Source organism: Camelus bactrianus, chromosome X (assembly GCF_048773025.1).
Source record: "Camelus bactrianus isolate YW-2024 breed Bactrian camel chromosome X, ASM4877302v1, whole genome shotgun sequence".
NCBI classification, from domain to species: Eukaryota; Metazoa; Chordata; class Mammalia; order Artiodactyla; family Camelidae; genus Camelus; species Camelus bactrianus.
The window spans coordinates 12513394-12531457 of record NC_133575.1 but is presented as its reverse complement, the minus strand read 5'-3'; the positions used below and the strand labels follow the sequence as shown (position 1 = coordinate 12531457).

Below are 18064 nucleotides of genomic sequence, written 5' to 3'. Positions count from 1 at the left end.
GGGATATATTTTTTCACCCCCAAGTACTTTTAATTAAAACAAAAAAAAACCCACCTCAAGAAATAGCACTGATAACAAATATACTTTGGTATTTTCATCAACTAAAATAAGGACCAAGGACAGGAAGAGAGGAAAAGGAAAAAAAATAGCATAAGGTAAAGACAGTGGAAGGGGGAAAGGTGAAGAGAGATACATAAGATTTATAACAATAAATAAAAGAAACAACAAAAAAAAGAGATACATAAGAAGAAAAAAGAAAAGCAATGTTCCCTTTCTGGAATCTGAAGAAATGAAATAGAGAAAGAGGATCCAAAAAAAATCACTTAAGATTTCCTTGCACCGTATTTTGCTTCAGACTTGCCAGGAGAGAATTAAGACAGCAGTAGGCTTGGAGACAAGAGTACCAAAAGGATAGGTAAGTTAGGAGAGGCAAAGGCTAACTCAGCTGGGAAATTTCCACTTCAAAATCTCACCACCATTGTATTTTCCACAACTGTAATACCTTCTCAGGAAAACTGGAGGCCAAGAGATCATGTTTATTCTTTTGCTACCTTTCGCATTGTACTCAGGCTTCCCTGAGAATGGCCCATCATTCTAACAGACGTTAGAAAGAGACCTACTCTTCATGATAAACGCCAAATCCTACTTTCCCCTGTGACTCCTGCAAAAAGAAATGTGAGAAAAATAATCCCTAACATTCATAAAGTTCAAACTACGTTATCTATTTAAGCCACATAGTACTCTCTGAAGTAGATTGGGAGAACATTTTTATCCCTAATTTGCAGATGAGAAAATGGATACAGAGATGGTGTGATTTGCCCAACTGAATTCTGGATTCGGAGCTGATCTTTGTTACTCAACTCAGTTCAGTAAATTTGACAGATACTTAAGCACCAGATACTTCAGAGATGGGTAGGAGGTCTTACATCTGTGCCTATCAATCCATCAGTCAGCACTTACTAGTAGAACAGGAAGTATTGACTACGTCCCTAGTGGAGTACTGTGAGAGATTAAAAAATATATATACAAGATGTGTTGCTCTCAAGGAGTCTGCAGCCTCACTGGAAAAGACAAAACTAACACCACAAATAAAAACAAACAATAAAAGACAGTATAAAATTAAGTGCTAAACTGTGTACCCCGGGCTAAGTGCTGTGGGAGTTTAGAGAAGAGAGAAAATCTCTGCGCCAGCGCTCAACCAGGATGGCTTGATGAAGGGGGCCCCCCAAGATGGATGGTGACTATTGGGTGGGGCTCAGGAGGTGATAGGACAGGACCGAGAGGGAGGATCACAGGAGAGGGAGGAGCCCCAGAGACTTGGCACCAGGGAAGTGAGGAGTGAGGGACTGAAGGCTGGGGCAGGAGGGAGGGGCAGCCTCTGATGGGCTGTGGGATGCCAGAAAGAAGATGCTCTATGAAGGACTAGAGGCACAGCAAGAAGTGACCCAACAGCAGCAACGTTTTAACCCGGGACACAGGAGGAAAAAAATGGCATTTTTAAAATGTTTTACTATCTAAGGAATGCCAAGTACTATTCTTTATTTCTACAACACTTTTTTGAATAGAAGAAATAGTTACCAAACTTCAAAATAAACACAGATAAGAATGTAGAAGCTAGAAACACTCATATCCCATTAAGTCTGACAGTAAACAAGAACATTTTAGAGAGAATTTCTTCATCCTTTTTGCAGTTCTAAACTTATACACTGGTTTTGGCTCCATCAAGGACCAGAAAAGTCAGAATGATAATCTATTCATGAATAGCCAAGAGATAGTCTTTAAGTTATGTTTTTTTTTTTTCCTTTTAAATCCAGCATCAGCACCCTGCATGAAGATGAGAACTTAAACTCAGAACAAGGCTCTGGTGACCTATAGGGAAGAGTTTTCTAAAGCAGAGCTTGGAAAGCTAGGACCACTTATGGCTCACGAGTTAAGAATGGGTTTTACTTTTTTTTTTTTTTTTTTGGGATGGTTGAAAAAAATGTGTGCTTTCTGTACACTGAATAATATTTCAGGACATGTGAAAATTATGTGAAATTCACATTTCACTGTCCATGAGCAAAGTTTTATTGGAACACAGCACACTCATTCATTTCTGTGTTGTCTGTGGCTGTTTTGCACTGCAATGGCAGAGTTGAGTCGTCACCTAAAATATTTTCTCTCTGGCCCTTTACAGAAAAAATTTGCTGACTCCCGTTAGGTCTATGAAGACCTAATATTTATTTATACCTACAGCCAATTTACGGTCACCTGGGAGGGGGCAGTATGGAGAATTCTATTTGGCTTCTCTGAGTTTCAGAATTTTCATGAGCGATACTGAGATACTTGAGATTGTATCTCAAAGATTGGTAAACTTTAAAAAGTATTTATTGAGGGACCAACCAATGTAAACATTAAACAATTACTTGTTTGGCTGACTTTAATGTTTTTTTCTAGAAGTGAAGAAAGGTAGATCTTTAACAGTGCGAGAAGGAATCCTATTCCCCTGGCCACATTTTTCTCCTGAGAAAGTTTCCTCTCTACTCCCCAGGAGGAAATATTGAGGAAGTAACATTGGCTCTTCTCCCAGCTCCTCTCGCTTAGTCTTCTCTAAGGAAGAAGTGATTGAAGGGAGAAGAAACTGATCATTCCTGGTTCCAACAGTGTCTCTGTCTCCATCTGTCTTTTTCTGTCTCTGGGTGCGCATCTCGCTCTCTTTCTCTCTCAAGCTCTCTCCACCACTACCACCCCTGAATTCTGAAGCCCTCAGAGGGGACTCCACTCTATCCCTGATTCCACGTGGAAAGTTTGTAGACACTCTCAGAGGTAGGGGAGGAAGCAGGTAGGGAGAGGAAGAAGCCTGATCGTGGCCACAAACCCCATCAGAATCTCCAATCCAACTCCAGCAACAATGAAGCTGAAGTTGGCCATGTGGACCTCACCTAATTTTTTCTACACTCCTAGAGAAAGAGAGGGCTTGGAGTACTCAAATCCTCGTATGCCCTACAGGGCACTAGTGACGATGGAATCTTACAAGTTACTGTCTCCCATAAACCCAGTTTTAAATATTGGTGAAATTACATCCTTGTACGCACGCACCTGTGTGTGTGTGTGTGTGTGTGTGTGTGTGTGATAATGTGCCCGATTCCTTCCTATACCAACTCCATCCTTTGAAACAAAAGCTTGACACATTGAGAAGGTGACTGCTCTCAAGCAACAAATGGCTTGTTCTCTGCAGCCCTGCTGGCCTCTTATGTAAGGTATCAGGCAATTCACCTCTCTCCTTCGAGTGAAGCTTTTAGTAGCCCTGGAAATGGCTGAATAGCTGAGCAGAAATGTTAAAAAACTGTGCACTGGGAAAGTCCAAGAGTTATGTCAGACAACCTGGAGCCAACAATTCTCACTACTTGTTAACAATAGCAAGCTGTCTAACCTTCAGAAAGCAGCTTCCTGCTTTGTTTCCCTGAACAGGATTTTGGATAATAATTATCTTAGCCATATATTTTCATGGTGCTTTTTTTTAATTACCCATAATACTCAAAACATTCTGTCAGAGCTTTTTTCTAAGTTTTAAAGGAATAAAAAAAACTCTTACTCTAGTTATTCTGCACATCAGTCTTCACAGATTTGAGCATGGATCATTACTGATAATAAATTGACAGAATTCTAAAAATCACATTTCACCAGGCAGTGCACCCATCAGTGAGCATGCCTGCTAATGGCTCGCAACTGCTCACTTCTTTGGAGACTTGCCCTCAGCCAACCTGGAGCTGTTTCAGGGCAGTTACATCTCCACAGCCCCCACTGAGCAGCCCCCAGCAAATTGCTGACTGACTTATATAAAAGGCCAGCCCCTTGCCTCAAGGGGAAACCAACTCTGTGGTACAAATCATGCTCCAGAGAGCCCCAAGGGATCAGGTGGGGTTAAGTCTCCAGCTGGGATGGCTTCCTTGCTTAGCCCTTCTCCAGCCCCACCCTGCTTCCTTCACTCCCCTTCTCTCTCAACGAAGCACTCACACGGGAATCCTCACCTCAGTTTCTGCTCCCAAAGAACCCAAACTGAGACAAGATTTAACATCAGAGAGTAATGCTACTCACATCTCATAGAAAAAGCATGTGCAGCACAAGTTAATCCGTAAATATTTAAGTGGTCTCAGTAGAGTATATATAGTCCTGCACTCAAAAAACAAAGACTGCTTTCCCAGCACTGCAAACAGAATCCTTTTATGGCGAATACAGATTGTGGCCTCATTCTTCATTTTTGTTTCCTGCTCTTTCTACTTCAACCAAGTTGATTGGCCACTGGGCCATCTAGGATCTGAGTCACAGCTTTGCTAGGTCAGGGATGTGTTTATCACATCCTTGAGGGTATCACAACCCATAGGAGAGTGCAGGTACATAAATCGCGATTCCAGTTAACTGACTTACATCCATTGTGATATGTGTTCTGTGAACCGTAAGTTTCATGTACATAGCATTCCCTTTCCGGTGCATAAGTTAAAAAAAAAAAAAAGAACTGCTTCTCAAATGCAGAACCATAGGAACAAAGAAACTGAATAAGGGCATTTTTCACAAAAATGTTTCCAAATAGTATCTTGAGGACAAGTAGCATGTCTTAATCATCTCATGCTCAGTAAATAATTGATTTGATTCAAGAGAGGAATCAGAATTACCTGGAAAGTTCTAGAAACACAATGGCAACATTTCCTTTCAAGATTTCCTCTTATAAGAAACTTGTTTGCCTTCACCACTAAATCCCCTCCTAGTTTAAACCAATTTTCAGGACATAATTTCATTCTCAATTTCATGTCTCTTTTTACATTTTTAGTCATTTCTTTAATTCTGTAAGAGTTCCAGCCAGTCACTAAAAACTTACGTTTTAGTTTAGCTGTTTCCTGATGACTTCCGAGCAATTACCATATATTATTATTATCTCAATAATATCATTATCATATATATCATATCATTATGATATTATTAATATCATTATTATCTCAGTAATAGTTTCCAAAATAACAATGTAGATTTTGAGTCTTGGAAATGTTCGTCTCTACCTTTACTCTCATTTATAGATTATATGACAGAATGGTGGAAAGTACTAATTTTACATTTACACAGCTGTCCAGGCAGCATGATTTCAAAGTGCTTAAGCTATGGAATTGTATTAGTAATCTGTTGCTATATAACAACAAACATTTAATTTTGTGAGATATCACAGTGCTGAGGGTGCAAAATTCGGAAGTGACTTAGCTGAGTCGTTCTGGCTTAGGGTGTCTCAGGAGGTTGCAGCCAAGCTATCAACAAGGGCTGCGGTCATCTGAAAGCTGGACTGGGGCTAGAGGATCCATTCCAAGATGGAGCACTCACACGGCTGTTGACAAGTGGCCTCAATGCTCCCTGATGTGGGCTTCTCCACAAGGCTGTCTGAGTGGCTTCAGGACAAGGCAGCTGGCTTCGCCCAAAGCCAGTGATCTAAGACAGAATGCTTCTGCAGCCACCTTGGCTTTTATGATCTAGTCTCCAAAGAGACACACCACCTCTGCCATATTCCATTTGTCAGAAGTAATCACTAAGTCCAACTCACACTCAAAATGAGGGAACTTAAGCTCCAGCTCTTGAAAGAAATGTCAAAGAATTTATGGACACATTTTAAACCAACACACAACTCTTCACAGAACTGGTTCTGAACTACTGTCTTGTTCTTCAGAGTCTCTATCAAATTTGCAAAGAGCTTTTTAATATGGTTTTGAGTTCAAATTGATGCCAATCTCTTTATAACCTTACAATTAGAACAGACAGGATTTTAAATAGTCATAGGCATTATTTTACTTTATTAACTTTTTTGAGTAATTTAGGGCTCACAGGAAATTGCAAAAATAGTACAAAGAACTCCTGTATACATTTTACCCAGATTCCCCAAATATTACCACATTTGCTGTATTATTCCCCCTCTCTCTCTCTATGTATATTTTTTTCTGAGTCATTTGAGAATAAGTTGTAGACATAATATCCCTCTACCCTGAATACTTTAGTGTACATTTCCTTAAAACAATGATATTCTCTTGTTTAACCACTGTACAATTATCAAAATCAGAAAATTAACTATCATCTAATCTATAAACTTTATTCAATTGGTACCAATTGTCCCACTAATGTCCTTTATAGTAAAAGGGAAAAAAAGCTTTTTTTCCTCATCCAGGATCCAGTCTGGGATCACATGTTGCATTTCATTGTCACATCTCTTTAGTGTCCTTTCATCAAAGCAGTAACTCAGTCTTTCTCTGTCTTTCATGACCTTGATATTCTTGAAGACTACAAGCCATTTATTATCTCAGTTGGGGAGCAAATAATATTCAGCCTGCTTACAAACCTGTATCTTCATTCCTATGTAAGCTTTGTAAATCTTTCGAGAAGCACATAAAAATAAGCACTGCTAAATATTTTTAAAGTCTATCAGTGGCTGGTGAGCCAACTGACGATTCTGAGAGTTGATACAGGGAAAGAATCAAACACTGATCTTGCCTTCCTTGTCAAGCTATAGCACTACAGACCCAAATAGTAGGTGAAGTAGAATCACAAAAAGACTAATGGAATTAAAATATCACCATTTTGCAGCCCCTAATGAATAAATAAATCCAAACACTGATCATCAGTGGCTGCTAACATCACAAAAAGGGTCAGACATTATGTGCTTCTGGCTAGAATACTCAACACCACCTATGAAGTACATCTACCAAAAAAGCAAACCTATGTAATCTTAAATCTTCTAGTTGCCACATTAAAAGCAACTAAAGAGAAATATGTAAAATTAATTTTACTAACACATTTATTTAACCAAATATATCCAAAATATTATCATGTCAACATGAAATGAATAAAAAAAATTATTAATGAAATAGTTTACATTCCATTTTTGCACTAAGTTTTTGAAATCTGGTGTGTATTTTACATTGATAGCACATCTCAATTTGGACTAGTATTAAAGAAAATAATTATTCAGACACTTGTTAAAGATGGTAAGGCAGATTTTATTCAAGAGGGACTATTATAATGGGATTTTTGCAGTAGGGGAAAGAGATTGAGCTCAACTCTGAATATAGCAAGGACAAACGGACATTTATAACGAAGAAGCAGAGTGAAGATCAACGGATGAAAAATTACTAAGAGGAAAACCTTAAGGCTAGGGGGATTCCTGCAAGATGGATGCAACAGGATTCTTGCCAAAGGAGGCCAGAGTAATATGATATTGAGGGTAGGGGATGAGGAATATGATCAGATATCAAGAGTGGGAAAAAAAAAAAAAGTGGGAGACTTCCACTAAACTGACCTGGCAAGGTTCTTGCTAAAAGTGGACTAAACGGGCCAAGGACAAAGCCCAAGGCTGACACCTAGTCAGAAAGAGGACTCAGAGGAGCACGACTCAAGTTTGGTCAAAGAGAGAGAGTCTTTGTCACTCATCACATCTCAGGTACTCAATAACCACACTGGTCAGTGACCACCATATTGGACAGTGCAGCTCTAGACAGAACCAACAATGAGCAGGAAACGCAGAAAACAGTGGAACATGTTAGACATCACCACAGAGAAGCAAGCAGCCCAAACCAGATGGTGGGATTCTCTGACAAGACAATTTGATTTCTTCAACAACTAAATTGCAAGGGTGGAGAAAGAGATGGAAGGGGAATTTCTACATGAAAAGAGATTTAAGATGCATATAATCCAAGTGCAATCTGTCAGTCTTATTTGGATACTGATTCAAACAAACAAACTAAAACAAATATATGGCACTTGGGACACAAATTGAAATTGGAACACTGGCTTGATATTTTGTGATAATAAATAATTACTATCTAATTTTTCAGGTATTATGATAGACTTATGGTTATGTTTAAAGAAACAAGAGTCCTTATCTTTCAAAGATATATACTGAAGTATCTAGGAAAGAAATTGTATGATTTCTTATGAAGTGAAATTTCAGATTCACTACAAAATTATAAGGGGTTGGGGGCAGGGGTATTGCTCAGTGGTAGAGTGCATGCTTAGCATGAGGTCCTGGGTTCAATCCCCAGTATCTCCATTAAAAAATAATAACCAAAATTATTTCATTCTGATCTGTAAGCTCTCACCTGGATTCCTGTATTTAAGTGCTTTTGAATCTTCATATTATACTGACTTGTTAAACAAAATAACAATTTTAGGTCATGCCTTTCTCTTTGAAAATAGTGAAATATCTGGCAAATGCTCAGATTTCTTTTTGTTGTTTTAGAATGTGACTGCATGAGAAAGTTCAGCACATCTGGCCAATAATGCCTGCCTTCCTTTTGCACTGAAGGAAATAGAAGAGTATGTTCATTTTGAAGAGGATGTTTATTACGAACGCAGTGTATTATCTTCCCAAGACTCCACCCCTTCACTGAAATGGGAGCCAGGAACAGGAGTACCCATTAATAAGCTGGATTTTTTTTTAAGCTTCAGAACCTCTTGGGGGAATATGTGTTTGCGAACAGTTTCCCTATTACTACACATGCCAACTCATTTACAGTGAAAGTAACAACACTGGATTAAGACAAATAAAAGACTTTATCACCTCTGTAATTATTTCCATTTAGGAACCAGAGTACTGGTCTTTCATTGGTAGAAAAAGGCTTTAATGCACTATGAGGCTTTAATCTGAGGCCTTGTGCAACAGAAAAATTGAAAACATTTTTGAGTTCGTGAAACTCATTCTCAATTTTGACCTAAACCAGCTGTTTCATTTAAGCCAATGGATATTTAAAAAAACAAAACAACAACAAAAAACCTATTCTTTCCTGAGCCAGCTCCCACCTAGCAAAGTTATAACAGACTTGTGATCCTTCAGGAAAGCACCATTAGAAAATTTCTACAAGCCTATTTCAGCCCCAGGGATTGTTCTTAACAATTGGCTTAAAGGATATGTATTTAGCCAAGTGTATGAGTGTTCATCAAACACATAGCATGACCCACTAGGATGGCTATAGTCAAAAAGACAGACAATAACAAGTGTTGGTAAGAATGCAGAGAAACTGGAACCCTAGTACACTACTGGTGGGAACGTCAAATGATGCAGCCAATTTGGGAAGCAGTATGGCAGCTCCTCAAAAAATTAAACATAGAGTTAGCATATGTACCCAGCAATTCCACTCCTAGGTATATACCCAAGAGAAATGAACTCACACATCCACATAAAACTTGTACACACATGTTCATAGTATGATTCATTAGATCCATAAGGTGGAGACAGCCCAAATATTTACCAACTGATGCATGGACAAACAAAATGTGGGGGGGAGGGTATAGCTTAGCATGCACAAGGTCCTGGGTTCAATCCCCAGTATCTCCTTCAAAAATAAATAAATAACTAAACCTAATTACCTCCCCCCCAAAATAAAAAAATAATAAATTAAAATTAAAATAATTTTTAAAAGAATCATTTTAAAAAACAAAAACAAACTAAAAAAGTGGTATCGGCACACAGTGTACTGATACAGGCTACAACATGGATGAACCCAGGAAACATGATGCTAAATGAAAGATGCCAGACCCAAAAGCCACATACTGTATGATTCTATTCCCAGAAAATGTCTAGAATGGGCAAATCTAGAGAGGCAGGAGTGATAGCCTAGGGCTGACTGGGGGCAGATGGGAGGGAAATGGGGAGTGAGTGCTAGTGGGTACAGGTTTCTTTTGGGGATGATAAAAATGTTCTAGAATTAGTAGTGATGTCTGCACAACTTTGTGAATATACTATAACCCACTGAATTATACCCTTTAAAAGGGTGGATTTTACAGCATGTGAATTATGTCTCAGTTTTTAAAAATGTTTTTAAATACATAGCACGTCACTACCACTTCCCTATTACTTCCTTGTAGAAGCAAATGAAGAACTGTGTAGTGGGTAAGATAACAATCTAGTTCCTCTCCTTTGCCTTAGTCATGCTCGGAACTCAACCCCCAGCCTTTACCAATCCACACTGACTCAAACAGGCAGTACTTCACACTGGGTGGTGCCATCTTTTGCCACTTCATTACATTGTGTAAATGCCATGATCACTTTGGACTATGTCAATCAAAAGCAAACACCAGGAGTCAGGGGTGAGAACAGTGGAATTGAGCCGTCTCAAATGGTGCCCTTTCTAAATCTTGCCTTTCCCTGCCTGGATTAGAGTCCCCAGCAGAAGTCCCCTGTGGGGGAAAGCAGTTTATAACTCAGTCATGTCTCACATGACACAGTGGGTATGTTTCACATATGTTTCTAAAACCGTACAAACCAGATTTTCATAAGGATAAGTGAAATGTGAACAAATTCAGGACAGGCTTAAAATAAATCTTACTATGAATAATCTTATTAAACTACTTCTACTTCCTTGTTGGGTCATCCTTGATTTTCACATATCTAGTTTACTTAAAGTACAGGAGACATATAAAGATGCTGTATTATAGATACATTTATACATGTCTGAATATTTGTTTATATCTATAATTCATTAGAGAAGAGAGCTTCCTGAACCCAGAAAATGGGTAAGTTCACATCTTAAATAGTGAAGTTAATTTACAACTTTCTTTTTAGCAACTTTCAATACCACACATCCAAAACATACTTAGTAAGACTAATTCTAAGTGGGTTTTGTGGTCTCCTTTTTAAAAACTTGTTTTTAATTAAGTGAAAATTCTCTCTCAAATTAATTTATGTAAGAATGAGGCAGAGTATAAATATTTAAAATAAGAACTAAGCTAAAAAAAAATACAGTCATATCTTGGAGATATTGTCAGTTCAGTTCCAGACCACCACAATAAAGAAAATATTGCAAAAAAGCAAAAGCAAGTCACGTAAATTTGTTGGTTTCCCGGTGCACATAAAATTATGTTTATGCTATACTGTAGTTTATTAAATGTGCAATAGCATGTGTCTAAAAAAACAATGTAGGGGGCGGGGAGTGGGAAGGGACAGACTGGGATTTCAAAATGTAGACTAGATAAACAAGATTGTACTGTGTAGCACAGGGAAATATATACAGGATCTTGTGGTGGCTCACAGCGAAAGAGAATGTGACAATGAATGTATGTATGTTCATGTATAACTGAAAAATTGTGCTCTACACTGGAATTTGACACAACATTGTAAAATGAGTATAACACAATAAAAAATGTTTAAAAAAAACAATGTACATACTTTAATTTTTAAAAATGCATGGCTAAAAAATGCTAATCATCATCTGAGTCTTCACTGTGTCATAGAAGTAACATCAAAGACCACTGAACACAGATCACCATAACAAATATAATAATAATGGTGAAAAAGTTTAAAATACTGACAGAATTACCAGAATGTGACATGGAGATACGAAGTAAGCAAATGCTGTTGGAAAACGGCACCGATAGACTTGCTCCATGCAGGGTTGCCATAAACCTTCAATTTGTGAAAAACACAGTACCTGCAAAGCACCATCAAGCCAAGCGCAATAAAACTAGATATGCCTGTAATTACCTTACCTAAATTTCCACCAGCAGATGAATGGATAAACAAAATGTGGTTATATACATATAGTGGAATAGTATTCAGCCTTAAAAAGGAAGGAAATCCTGACATATGCTACCAAATGGATAGACCTTGAGAGCATCCACAAAATAAGTCAGACAGAGAAAGACAAATATTGTATGATCTCACTCGGATGTGGAATCTAAAACCATCAAACTCATAGAAACAGGGAAGCGAATGATGATTGCCAGGGGCTGAGGGGAGGGGGAAATGGGGAGATGTTAAAAGTATAGCTTAGTGGTAGAGCGTGTGCTTAGCATACACGAGGTCCTGGGTTCAATCCCCAGTACCTCCATTAACATAAGTTAATAAATAAACCTAATTACCTCCCCCCTTTAAAAAAAAAGGCATAAATACCAAAATGCAGGATAACTTTGTAAATGCAAACAGTGCATAAGAAGTCATTGTCAATATAGAGCTGACTCTGTATTGCTGGGGCAAGAGAATCTGTAAGTGTGATGGGCAGACAAAAATGAACAGAAAGAAGAAATAGAATAATAATGTGAAAATTAGATTTTGTCTCTAGATCCCTGTGTTTTGCCTGCTCTGAAACTGTCAAATCATGGCAGGAAGCCACCAGAGCCTTGAATACTTTTCATAAACAAAGCACAATGATCTCTCTGGTAAACCAACTGAGATTTCCCAGAATAAGCTAAAAATTGTGCTTTCCAGGATGCTAAAGGTTCAAGCTGTACTACTGCCAAGAAGTTTGTAAAACCACTCACAAAGTTAATGGAAATGTTATGCTGGGAAGCAAAATGGAATGGTCTGTTGGCCAAATTCTCTGATCAAATGATGGTGCTATACATCCCCTAATATCAATGGCGTTTGTTATCAACAAACACTCATTATGATGTTTATGTGTGTAGATATTTCTCATTACAGCTACAATAAACTTGCTCTGGGTCTATGTAACAAGCATATATGAGTGAGAATTGCTCAGGGTTTCCTTTTGTTTATCTCTGAATACCCATGTTACATGTTACAAAAGCGATTTTTCATTTCGGTGAAAATTACTGTGAGAGCCAGTGCTGGGGTTGTATCAGCTATGCAAGCAGCAAGGCAGGGCTTTGCTAGGTGAGTCAGATGGGTGGCAAGTGACAGAAAAATAACTGAAAGTGCCTTAAGCCAGAGAGCATTTAATGGCTCACCCAAGTTAATTCAGGAACCCAAGCAATATCACCACCAGCTGTTTTGTCTCCATGTATCCACTCTGACTATGGCTCTGTTAGCTTCATTTTCAAGCTCCACAGAGTGTCTCAAGTTGAAGTCCAGCTTGTCACTCTTCCAATAGCCCCAACTAATGTCAACTTGAATCTCATTTTCTAAGTCTAAGTCACATGCCCATCCATGACTCAGTTTCTTTGGCCAAGGGAATGCAATGCTTTGATTGGCCACATTTGAGTCACCATCCATCCCTGGAACTGGAGATAAATTCGACTCTCACCAAAGCACAGAGTCTGAGATGCAAGAAGGGCTGATCTTCCAAAGGAAAATCAGGGAGTTATACCAGGAAAAGGTTGAATAGATGATTGGGAGGGAGGTGATAATAATGCCAGTTATAGTGTGTGAATAAAACGACAGTTTTTTTCACGCTCCTTCTTTCACTCAGGACAGCCAAACATCAGCAGTATGCTTCCTGATCCAGTGTGAAAGTAATCTGATTAAAATGCCACCACCCCTTGCATGTTTTTTCAGTGTCCTCTGAAAAGTAATAAGCAGCATATATAAGATGACTTTTCCATACTGGAGTGTGCTAACTATCTAGAAAAAGATGTTCATATAAGCATGACACGGATAATGCCAGTAAATATCATTTCTGCATATTCTAGCACTTGCTGCTTTCCAAAGTGCAATTCAGTGATGCATTTAATACATTGGATAGTCTGAAGTTATCGCTCAAGATCCAAAATATTGTGATTTCTTATGTTTGGCATAAAACATTGGACTTTTTAAAGATCAGACTAAGGTAAAAATGTCTCAGTGGCTCAATCACCAGGACTTTCACCTTTGATGAGTTTCTTCATTTGATGGAGAGAGAAATCACTGCTGTATTTTGGGACATATTTTAGAATCACATGCATTTCCAGTTAAACAAGGCAAATTGATCTCATACAGCTTTCTTGGGTCTCTCTTGAAACTCCACCAGAAGACTGAAAGGAAATTTTTTTCTTTTTTGGAGGGGGGACAATTAGGTTTATACATTTATTTTTAATAGAGGTACTGGGGATTGAACCCATGACCTCATGCATGTTAAGCACACAGTCTACCACTAAGCTATATCCTCTCTCCCCTGAAAGCAAAATTTTTTAAGGCACAAACTCAAAAGGAAACACACAGCCCTAACGATGACAACAGATAGGATATGACAACAAAATTTTGAAAGCTGGAAAGTGGATGGCTGGGTGGCACATGACGTAATGAAGGGCAGAAAGCTAAGCACCTGCCAGGTGGGAAACCAATAAAAAGCAAGACTACCCATGTCACCAAACCCCCAGAAAAGTCAAGGAACTAGAGGGAGAGGGTCCTCTCAAAGAGAGATGCAGGGTGGAGCCAAAAACAGAGTTGGTGAAAATTCTTTCAGAGGAACATCAAGGTCCCAGGTCTTCATCCTTTCCCCACACATTCCCAAATATAGAGTGAATATGCATACAAAATTACTTCATTTATTAATGAAGACACCTGCAGCATAGCAAAGCAGGTTCAAAGATCATTTGAGAAACTGCAATGTATATACTCAAGCAGGAAAAATATGCTGACATAAGTTGATTTAGCAAAAAAACTGTTAATATCCAAGAGGACAATAAAACCAGAACCTTTGGGGTTGTCATTTCTCCTGGACATCTCTATAGAACAAAAATCTACAAGTTAACATGTAAGTTCACAGAAGATGAACCCTAATTGATAGTGTGAATGAAAAACATCACCAGCCATATCAGTAAACAATGGATGCTGCGGCCATCAAGTCATCAGCCACTACCACAACCCCTGACAGTGAGTGGAGGGAACTCAGAGTGCAGACAAGCCTGGCCTCTGCTGCGACCCCCAGTGGTGCCCCCTGAGGGGACTCACTATAGGAAAGAACAGGATATTGGCCCTAGAAAGCAGGTGCAAATCAAAGAATGATTTCAATGAGCCCAGACCTGTGCACCTTCCCACACATAGAAAAGCACTGAATTCCTTAACTTGAGATACCTGGTTTTCTTTAGTTAACAGTAATATTTTAATGTTCTGACTGTCTGGTTTCTGTTATAAACACTCATATATATCCTGGATTCTAACTTGCCTGGGAAGAACAGTCTCTTAGAGCGATCTGAGAGGCTGCCCTCCTCGCCCGGGTTCGAGTCCTCAGAAAGTCCACTGAATAAAACATTACTCTCGACTTTTAGGCTGTGCATTTTATTTTAGTTGACAATAGAAAGTAGTATGTCAAACAAAGGAACATTCGGGGGGAGGGTATAGCTCAAGTAGTAGAACACATGCTTAGCATGTATGAGGTCCTGGGTTCAATCCCCGGTACCTCCTCTAAAAATAGATAAACCTAATTACCTCCCCCTCCTGCCAAAATAAAAAATAATTAAGTAATGCAATAATAAATAAATAAAATATTTAAAATATATATATAAACAAGTTTACACTGTATAGCACAGGGAAATATATTCAAGATCTTGCAGTAGTTCACAGTGAAAAAGAATATGAAAATGAATATACATATATTTATATATGACTGAAAAACTGTGCTGTACACCAGAAATTGACACACCATTGTAAACTGACTATAATTCAAATAAATAAACAAATAAATAAATAAATAAATAATTTTTTTAAAAAGGTACATTCTTCTAGAGAGTGTAATTATCTTTGGGTAGGCCTGTTGGACAAGGCTGCAATATGACATTAAAAGGACATTCAGTCATCCTTTTGCCTTGTTTATACGTTTTGGATAATTTTTCTTAGTAAGAGAAATAAACATCTCTTGGAAAAGCCATAATCTGAATACTTACCAGCATTCTCCATGTTACAATAGTAAGAATAATATCATCTCACATGTGATTTTAACCTTTTCAGCCTGCTGTCCTAGCTGTCTCCCCTTGGGACACTAGTTCTTATAACTAAATGTGTAAAACACGCTACTATATATAAAATAGGTAAACAACAAGGACCTACTGTATAGCACAGGGAGCTATATTCAATTTCTTGCAATAACATATGATGGAAAAGAATCTGAAAAGAAAAAAATATATCTGTATGTATATGTATAATTGAATCATTTTGCTATACACCTAAAACTAACATTGTAAATCAACTATACTTCAATTAAAAAAAATTTTTTTAATTAAATATGTAAAACATAACCTGGAGTGTTTATTTTTCAGAAAGGCAGATTCAAGTACATCAGAGATTCTGACCATGTTGTGAGAAAAGATGCCTTAGCACATAAATGTAACAGGTGGCCAGTGACAGAGTAGAGATGGGATTTGCCACTGCTTGGACAGGGTCAAGGGACTCAAACAAGACAACTGTGGTTCCCATGAGGCTCCCTGGCTCTGCCTACAATAGCTCTCCAGACTATCTTCTCCCCAAATAACCTCTAGGTCCTCCAAGCCCCACTGGCCTCCTTCTTGCTTCCTTTTTCTCCTTCCTCAATCCTCTCAGCCTACCCATCTCCCAAATAATTCCATCCTTCTATAGGGTCAGTCATTTCTCTCTCCTCTCTCTTTTAAACAAACTGTTCATGAATAAGCCTTATTCCCCACTTCTTTAAGGCTTTTGCTCTTTGATTTACAAAAATCTTATCTTTTCTCAAAAACCTTGGCTGATGTAAATCAAAAGTGTTGGCTTTTACACTATGTCCAATACAGCTCTCTCAAAAATACCACCAAAATAAATCGTTAATGAGCAAAACTGAGCTTCTTGGTTATTGAAGTCATGGAAATCACTACCTTGACAGTCTTACAGCATCTCTGAGGATGAAGGGAAAATTAGGTTATTTACAAGGTGTTTTGGCAGGTCTGGTTTAAGGCTAGTTTTTTGTTGCAGGGACTGGATTGGGATTAAGGATAAAATTTTGGTATGCTATATGTTAGAGTAGTTTTAGGATTGAAGGACACAATGAGGTATTTCAATCAAGCCTTAGAAAACAAAGAGTTGTTTGATGCTCTTTATTGAGATGTTGATTAGTCCTCAACATCCTTTACTGAACAGAACAATAAAGCTATTTACACTTTATCTTCCTAGGCAAGAGTTTCCTGGGATAGTTAAATCATGCTGATGAAAATATTGGAATAGTAAAGGTATGTTAATATAGGTAGTAAACTGTAAGGGAATAGATGGTTTCATTCTCAACCACAACCTCTGAAATGGGTTTCAGAGCCTATTTTGGTGATTAAAAGCTAGACCTTGACTTTCTCTGTGCATTCCTGTTGTAATAATCTTTAAAATCTTCTAGACAATGGATGCCTCCGGCTTAAGGTGGTAAGGTTCAGTTTTATAATGTACCAACTTGAAAGTACATTGACATATCTCTAGCTTTTATCTTCCTACATAAATATGTTTAAATGTCTTGAATTTTTTAAAACAAATCTCCGGGTAACCTGGGGACTCATGGGGCATTCAACATTTTCTATGATTTCTAATGTGCTTGGCTTCTCATCTTGCTTAAATACCTGCTCCTGGCAGACAGGAAGGGTCCTTGTCATCACTGCATTTCAGCAGCTCTGGAAATAGCTGCGGTGCATGGCAGATGTACACTAACTGCTTGGAGAACTGCATTAATAGACAAGAGAGAGCAAAACGCAAGCAAACAAAACTCCAAACAAAAGCAGCTTTTTGAAATGGAGGCCCAGAGTCACTGTTGCTACTCTCTTTCCTCTGTCCTTTGCAATGTCTTGTCTCCTCCACTCTACTGCTTTTCTTAAAAGTATTGTTAGCTGATAGTAAGACTCTTAAATTAGGAGGCCCACCAAAGTGTGGGTCCTTGCCTGCTGGCTGGAAAGATTCACAGCTGAGGCAGAGGGACAGAGCAAAAACTGCTTTTATTTCTCAAAAGAGGAAAAGGAAAGAAAGTGCTTAAGCAGGGAGCTATCAGCCAAGATGGCCAGTAGAGACAGCTCTGGCCCAGGTACAGCCAAGTGGACTTTAATGGGACGCTTCTGCCATCATGTCCTCTTTACAGGTGTGACGGAGCCAATCAGTCCTTGTTCAGATTTTTCAGTCCTGGTATGGGCTTTTCCGGTTGTTGTCGTGGCAACCATCAACTGTCATGGCACTGGTGGGTAAGTCACTTAGCATGCTAATACATTACAGTAAGTGTATAATGTGGTTCAAGGTCCACTGGAAGTCAAATCCTCCACCATCCTGGACTCTGTCGTTTCTAACCAGTTCTTGTTTCTTCTCTGCAGCTGCCTCCAGAGGCTTAGATAAGAGTAATTGGTTTCTATTTGAGGGAGGGGCAAGGGAATGATCTTGGGGGCAACAGCCTTGTTAACAAAAAGGAGGGTTGCTTTTCATCAGACTCTCTGCAATCTG

The 18064-nt window shown here is 38.5% G+C and overlaps 1 protein-coding gene across 1 annotated transcript in view; it reads right to left on the bottom strand.

Moving 5' to 3' along the window:
* The window catches only part of REPS2 (RALBP1 associated Eps domain containing 2), a 264518-nt gene that overhangs the window by 209154 nt on the left and 37300 nt on the right, over positions 1-18064 (bottom strand). The gene's annotated exons all lie outside the window — the stretch shown is intronic.